The sequence below is a fragment of the Cibotium barometz genome, chromosome 27 (genome assembly GCF_041138505.1).
Source record: "Cibotium barometz isolate CiBa-2024 chromosome 27, ASM4113850v1, whole genome shotgun sequence".
NCBI classification, from domain to species: domain Eukaryota; kingdom Viridiplantae; phylum Streptophyta; class Polypodiopsida; order Cyatheales; family Cibotiaceae; genus Cibotium; species Cibotium barometz.
In genome coordinates, this window is record NC_141072.1 from 42,217,862 (window position 1) to 42,226,896 (window position 9,035).

A 9,035-nucleotide genomic window follows, 5' to 3' on the forward strand; every position below is an offset into this window, starting at 1 on the left:
GCCCATGATAATTATGCTTATGCAAGGATTAGTGGATTGAGGCTTGAGATGAAGTAAAGTGTTTAAAAGGTCCAAAGGATGTGGACACTAGGTAGCAAGCATTGCCACTTACAAGATGTGTGAGATGAAGTAAATTGTTGAAGGATGGGAGAGTTCCAAATGATGGAGAATAGGCATAAAGAATTGTCACTTGCACAATGTAAGTGTGAATGTTAGTCTGAGGCAAGAAGACAAAGAAAGGTTAGGATTGTGGGTTAAGCCAAGAAGGCTAGAGAGCCTAATTGCATGTCTGCATCATAGGGGAGGTAATGGAAAATTTAAACATCGGGTGTGGGTGCCTAAGTTATTAGTATATATATGAGGGGTTGGATCATTCACTTTTTTTAAATCTATATATATGTTTACACACACACACACACACACACACACACACACACACACACACACACACACACACACACACACACACACACACACGATTCAATTTTCTGTTTAATGGTAAATCTGCACACACACACACACACTCACCCCTATGCACACATTCACATATATATACACACACTCACACATATTTACCTCATTTTGTAAGTATACACACACACACACACACACTCTCTCTCCCCTATACACAAACACACACACACACACACACACATTAAGAAACACAAACACACAACTAATAAAACTGGCATAATTTGTGCCTCATTTTCTAATTAATAATCATGTATATTAATGTTTGGATTGTTGTGCAGAAACTCATATCATTGATAGAAGAATAATGAGGACTTTGGAACATTTCACTACTCTATGGACTCTTCATGCCTGTATATACAATTGAAATCCTAGCTAATTTTGCTTAAATACTGTTATTTTGCAAGTATACATGTGTAACCACATAACCATCTTTTTTTTCGTATTTTTGACCCTTTGTTTCATTATCTACTATACCAAATGCTCCCTCCAGCATTCTCGCGTAAGATAGTCCTTTAAGAAAACAAGATTTCTATGCAAGTTTTCAATTTTTGAGTTTCTTTTGAATAGAATGAGTATATCTTAATTTCGTATCCCAAGACTTCTAGATCACAGGTCTCGATTTCCAAGCAGAATTCCTTGAATTATGAATTCTTGATCCTCAGATCAAAATTAAAGGTCTCAATTTAATTTCAGATTCGATGGGTGATTTGATTGAATTTTCCTGAACTGGTCACATCGTCTTTTCTTGAAACTGACGAAGGAGATTAAGTCGAGGTCATAGTCTGATTCAGGGTTCGAGTATGGAAAGGTTCTCCCTGAACTATCTTTCTTGAAGGGTAATATTTCAATTACTACTTTACTAAATTTCATTCATTGAGTATTTTGCTTAACTGAATTCAAAACTAAACATGTATTCCTATAAGGAATAAATTAATCATTTATCTAAAATTTTAACTTCGATAGATCTTCTGAATTTTCTCATTACCATCCTAGAGAATAAGAAACAGTAGAATTTTCCTTCACAGAGTATTTACTTATTCATTTACCAATATTCATGGGATTTAAACAATGATTAAAGAGAACTCTCATTTTGATATAAAAAAAATTATGTATGCATCTATTTATGCATAAAATCCAACTTCTATAGAAATAACACTTTTATATACAAGAAAATCCTTTTATGCATCTATTTATGCATAAAAATTCAATTTTGATGAAATTGACACTTTTATAATAAAAAATTCTTTTATGCATAAAAATCCATTTTGATGAAAGTAACACTTTTATAATTAAAAAAATTCTTTTATGCATCTATTTATGCATAAAAATCAATATTGATGAAAGTAACACTTTTATAATTAAAAAAATTTTTTTATGCATAAAAATCAATAATGATGAAAGTAACACTTTTATAATTAAAAAAAATCTTTTATGCATGAAAATCATTATTGATGAAAGTAACACTTTTATAATAAAAAAATTATCCAATGTGCATCTTTCTATGCATAGAATTTAAATCTAATGAAAATCACTCTTTTATAATAAAAAATAACCAATATGCATCCTTCTATGCATAGAATTTAAATCTCATGTAAATCACTCTTTTATAATAAAAATTAACCAATATGCATCCTTTTATGCATAGAATTTAAATCTCATGTAAATCACTCTTTTATAATAAAAATTAACCAATATGCATCCTTCTATGCATAGAATTTAAATCTAATGAAAATCACTCTTTTATAATTAAAAAAATTTATCAATATGCATCTTTCTATGCATAGAATTTAAATTTAATAAAAATCACTCTTTTATAATAAATTTTTTTTATCAATATGCATCTTTCTATGCATAGAATTTAAATCTAATAGAAATAACACTTTTGTAATAAAAATATTTTTACTATGCATTTTTCTATGCATAGAGTGAAAATAACACTTTTAGAATACACAAACGATGGGGATTACTCTTTTTGAATAATAAAAGGTAATACTTATTTCACAAAATTTAAGAAAATTTTGCCATAACCTCCTTTGTATGGCTGACCATTTTTCAAATTTTTCTATTCTTAATTTACTTAAAAATTATCCCCAATTTGTTTAAAGCATTCTAAACTAATCAAATTTCACTTTTTAAAAGAGAAACAATATGAAAAGTTTAATTCAAACAATTTGATTACTTAACTAGGATAAAGAAGGGCTGAATTTAAGAATGAGAGAGGGGGAAAGCCTTTCCAGTAAGGCATAGCATCAGATTATCATTTTAAAGATAACAAAAAAAATTAGAAAACCATTAAAAGAATAAGAAAAAGTAAGATTTCTAACTTACATTAAATTCTGGGAGCTTTCCTTTGGCTTGATGGTTTGAGGGATCTACTCTTGTTTGCAACAAGAGTGGCCACCAGTTCTTGAGACGAGGGAAAGGTCAAAAACTAATGAATTATTAAGAAATTCACAGTTTTTGGCTCTGGGGGGAGGAGTAAAGTAACAGTGCATAAAACACTATTAAGCTTCAACAAAGGGAGAGGCTTCTATTTATAGGAAAAAGTGAGCTTCTAACCAAGCAAACTGATTCTAGAATTTTCCATATCAGTTTGGTCAAATTTTGACCATTTTTGGGTCAATTTAGCTTATTTTTTGGAACTAGACTTGAATTAGGAGAGAGGAGAGATGAAATATCTCAATTTTTGGGAATTTAAAACTCCACCACACATGTGAAATAGGCACCTCCATGAGGGAGAATCCCCACATCTGAGGTGTCAAAAATTTATTTTTTTAGTATTTTCTTTGGTCCTTAGTCCACTCTTCATCTTATGTGAGTATTTACTCATTTTTGGGGAGATTTTTGCTCACAAATTCTGAGAAATATGTCCAAAGCAGTCCTCCACTTTCTAGAAACCTTTAATTTGCTTGTATTATGCATATAAGATTGTCCACATAGCATTTGAGCTCAACTATGTACAAACAGTCCACTTTGCCTTGTTGTGACGGGTTTTTCCAAGTCTTCCAATCTTTCAAAACATTGGAAATGATCAAATCAAGTGTGGACAATATGCATTAACATCCATACATCCTCTATGTAGCATATAAACATCATTCAAGGTCGTCACATGCCAAACACATGCCAAATGTTGTACTCTGTATATATAAAAACTTGTAAACAGTGATTTACAGTCACTAATCCCACTCTAATTGCTTCAAATGAGATCCAAATTCAAGGCCCAGGCATTCATTAGCTCCATATGATGTTGCTCCACCTCTGTATAAGAGGAATTAATCCAATTTTGAGTAGTGAGTAATTGACAAATTAGTAAGTGAGTAATTTTGAGTAGTGATTGAGTAATTGACAAACTAGTAAGCTTTGTTCTGCTAATTACAAGCTTAATCCTTTGTTAATCTACTCCAAATCTTGTTGTTTCCCACAAATGAGCTCCTAGAAGGCTTCTCCAAGCTCACATGCACACAATTGCTAGGCTTCATATGCATCCAATCACATTATATAGCATTGGGAGGCATCAAACAAGTGCAAAATGGATAAAATCTGCTCCAAGAGGCTGTATTTCCAGTGCGGCCTGCTCCTATGGGGGTTTGGAGAGTTTGTAATCACTAACGAGCTCATATATAGATTAGAAATGGTCCTAAGTATGCTCCCCACACATCAATGCTTGCAATTTGCATATAAATGGGATCCAATGGCTTCAATTTTAGGCATGTATCCTCTGTTTTTGTGAGGGTTCCAAAACAGTGATTTACCCTCTTTTGCAATGCATCAAATGGCTTCACATCGATGGTTGTGCTTGCTCCCGAGTTGCTATTACATATCACAATGCCAGATACATGCGTCCTTCACCTAATACATGCATTTGCCTCTTTCCAATCAAGCTCTCAAGCTTCCATTAAAGCTTGCAAAAAACAAGAATTTTCACTGGCTTTGGGCCACTCAAATCCTACTTTGCTTGTGTCAAATCACCTGCAATCCACTCAAGGGTGTTTAGCTTTGCTTACCCGTGGTCCTTAGCTTTTAGATTTGTTGAGTAGGGATGTGCTCCCAGCAGCTTCTCTTTGCTCCAAGCTCCAAGCTCCAAGCTCCAATGCATAGCTCCAAAACAAAATTTTTCCCTCTTCTTTAATCACTCACAAAACCCTAATAGAGAGCATCAGGCCCCGATACCATGATAAAAGACTGATAAAGAGAGAGCACACACACAAGAGAGCAAACTCTAATCCATTAGTGTAACCTAACCAAAGAGGGAAGCCATATCCACTCTCACACAATGCATCATAGAAGAGAACAACACATCACACACTAAATGTGTTGTGTTCACACACCAAATAACCATATCTAATGTCCACACACTCTGGCCAGCTGGACACGGCCATTTATTGTCACACATGCTGCTATCTACCATGCCAGCACATATCGTGCCTAGCTCTAGCTGTCATCAAGCTTGTAATCTCAATAGGTTCGTCGTAGATACATCACACCAAAGGGAAAGGGTCTACCCATGCCCTTCACATCACCCTTGTCCGCCTGTATATCAGAAGTACCCACCACAAGGAGTCTACCCTAGGTACCACATGGGACCACAAGGGGCACATTTAAACCCACCTATCATACAGGGGCCTCCTATTGTGTATTATCCTCCCAGCCTTGCTCCTCCACCAACCCTTCCTCAAACTATTCCTATTCCAGCCATGGCAAGACTAACACCAGAAATGTTGAGATTGGCCATGGAAATAGGGAGGGGTTGGCTGCAAATATCACACCTCTAGCACAAGTGCAGCCTACTCCTGCACCAAGATTAGAGTGAAATAAACCCACTAACATCTCGACACTTATCACAAAATTTGATGGGACTGGGGATTTGATACCATATTTATAGATGTTTAATCAAATCTATGATGCCTTCGGCCATGTAGAGGATCAAGTCAAGATGAGCACCTTCGCCCTCACCCTTGATATGGCAAAGCAGGCCAATGGTTCAGGTCCTTGAGGATGAGGATAAAGCCACCTTTGAAGCTTTGAAAGAGGCTTTTAAGGCTGGGTATCCTTGCCAAGGTACCAGATGGAGCCCAGTTGAGCAGCTACATAACGTAAGGCAGAAGGAAGGAGAAACCATCAAAGACTACATCAATAGAGTTAGATATCTCCACTCAGAGATAAGTTTTATGATGAGAGATTAAATATTTCTAGAGGGTCTTGATGACGTGCCTTTACACAACTCATTATATGCCTTGGGCCATACCTCCTTTGATCAATGCTACAAGAGTGCTATGAATTTTGAGGACAATTTCAAGGGAACATGTTCCTGAGAGCTCCATGAAGGCACACAGAAGCTTCTTTTGGGACTACTAGCATAAAGCCTGATGGGAAAAGCAAGGAGTCCACATCTAGACAAAATATAGAGCAATTGGCTACTGCATTAATGCAGCAAATGACCCAACAATGGAAAACTAGCCAAGTTTAGGATCGTGGAGGCCAACCCCATCTTTATTCAAAGAGGGATCTTGTATGGTGCCCCGTCTATCGAGCTAACTATACCAGAATAGAGTGTCCATATATGAGATCCCATCCTAGCCTCTACTGTACATATTGCATGAAATGGGGTAATCATGAAGTCTCCAACTGCTATCATCAAAAAGTCTCCAACTGCTATCATCAAAAAGCTGCCTTAGCTCGAGCTCTACCTTAGGCATTGCCTGCCAAGCCTAGACAACTGCTGGCCTTACTCCTGCAGCTATGCTTCATAACGCACCTCAACTTGGCCAAGAAGTGGTCCACAGAGGAATCCTCAGGGTACCTGCTGAAATGCCCTTACCACCCCCAGTTCTTCCACCTCAGCCCCCACTGCGCCAAGAGCTGCAGCAGTTCATTAGCTAACCTTGACGAAAATATTTGAAGATGGGAATGAGGGGGAAATTCTAGAAGTCCCTATCTATGAAACCCAAGTGCCTACAAGCCCACCCTCACAAACCTTTAGTCATTACGTTATGGAGGGAGATCAAATTTACCATGTGTACTTAGCAGCCCCAACATTGCAAGCTAGAGGCATGGAGTCTTACCAAACACCGAGCAACCTTTTCCAAGTGAGGTGAAAATTAGAGTGAAACTTGGAAACAAACCCCAAAAATTCACCCTACACGGAACATGACCCACTCTCAATGGCCTCCAAAAATGAATATCTCAACAATATGTACATTAAATAATAATGTAGAGAGGGGGGATAGCTCTACTATTGCAGTTTGGTCACCTCGTGTGAGATGAGCTTGGCTGCCCACCCATTCATGGACGTGTATCCAGTCGCGTACATGATGGTTGTTCCTTTCACACCACATGGTCACATGTGCAAACTAGATCGTTGTATCTCTACTTAAAGGATCTCTCTCTCTCTCTCTCTCTCTCTCTCTCTCTCTCTCTCTCTCTCTCTCTCTCTCGCACATAAAGAAATTAATCAACTGCATGCTCTTGTGTGCCTCATATTCATACAAGATGCTAATGAAAATCATCTCTTCATTGCATAAGACAATTTGAGTAAAAATATATGCATATCTTAAATGCGACAAGCACTTTCCAATTCCACTTATGCGACAAGCACTTTCCAATTCCACTTGTAAGGACCAACTCGCATTAAATACAACTCTTTGTTAGAAACATGTCCTGGAAAAACCTGAGTTTAAACCTTAGAGGGTCAAAATGAATGCATCGGTGTTTAAAGCTCAAAGGCACACTTTCTTCGCATTCTAAGGATATTTCTTAATGGCTCGTATGTGTAATCGAATGTGTTATTACAAATTGGATGGATATTGACCATCTCTTTATGTCTCTCTCTCTCTCTCTCTCTCTCTCTCTCTCTCTCTCTCTCTCTCTCTCATATATATATCATGGAGGTTATGATGAGATAACAAATTGGATGTCTATTGACCATCTCTTTATGTATCTCTCTCTCTCTCTCTCTCTCTCTCTCTCTCTCTCTCATATGGATCATGGAGGTTATGATGAGATAACACCACATAGTTGAGACTCTCTCTCTCTCTCTCTCTCTCTCTCTCTCTCTCTCTCTCTCTCTCTCTCTCTCTCTCTCTCTCTCTCTCTCTCTCTCTCAAGCACACAAAAACATTAATCAACTCAATGCTCTTATGTGTGCCTCATCTGCATGCCAAAAAATCATATCTTCATTGGAAAAGGCCATTTCAATGAAAAAGATATGTATTTCTTAAATGTAAAAAGAACTTTTCGATTCCACTTGTACGGGCCATTTGGCATTCAATGCAACTCTTTTTTAGAAACAATAAGACACTTGCACAACACATGCATGCATTAGGACATTACACAATCAGACATACGTGTGTATGTGCACACAATCACATACATATGTATGAAAAAGAGAAGACAAAAGACATTGTACATAAGATACACTTATTTAAGAGTGAACACACCTCATCATGCATCGCCACGTGTTAAAATTTAATATTAATTAAAAATATATGCGTATATGTGTTTATTTATTTTATAAACGCACATGTATATATAGGTATACGTCTCTAAATATAATAAAATATAATATTATAGACAATATATATTTACATGTGGGTGTGTTTTTGTGTGTGTGTGTGAGAGAGAGAGAGAGAGAGAGAGTGTGTGTGTGCACGTGTGCATGAGAAAGAAGTGTGTTTGTGTGTGTGCATGAATGTATCTCTGTGTGTGTGTGTGAGAGAGAGAGAGAGAGAGAGAGAGAGAGAGAGAGAGAGAGTTTCTATATGTGGGAGAGTGTGTGTGTGAGAAGAGAGATAGCGTGTGTGTGTGTGTGTGGAGGGGGGAGAGAGAGAGAGAGAGAGAAACACAGAGAAAGACAGAGACATGGAAGTCTATGTGTGAGAGTGTGTAGGGGGAAAGAGTGTGTGTTTGCATTAGTACATGTGCATGTGTGTGTGTGTGTGTAAGAGAGAGACATGTGCATGTGTGTTTGTGTGTAAGAGAGAGAGAGAGAGAGAGAGAGAGAGAGAGAGAGAGAGAGAGAGAGTTTGACATTTGAGAGTGTGCATGTGTATGTGAGAGAAAGAGGGTGTGCATGTGCAGGTGTGTGTGTGTGTGTGTGTGTGTGTGAGAGAGAGAGAGAGAGAGAGAGAGAGGGAGAGGGAGAGAGAGATTACATGTAAGATGCATTTATTTGAGAGTGAGCACACCTCACCACTCATCCCTATCATTAAAATTTAATCTAAAATTTAATTAATCATAGCATAGCCATGGTATGTTAACCTATCAACTAGATACCCGACTCTTTGTGATCTCCTCAAAACTTGTGGATCACTCTAGACACCTGTCACTCTAGCATGTGGAGGCACATATCTCTCTTGCTTCGCACCTGGTGTGCGTAAGACTAGTATGCCAAGTTTCTCATATCCAAACTCTCCGAACTACATGACTCATATCTTGTAATGCCAATACCTTCAACTTTCTTCTTTCCTTTATCCACAGCACTACTACTAGTTCTTGCACCATCATGCCTCATAGAAGTAGAACTTCCTTGTGGCAAGTCCACATGCACATCATCATCATTGGAA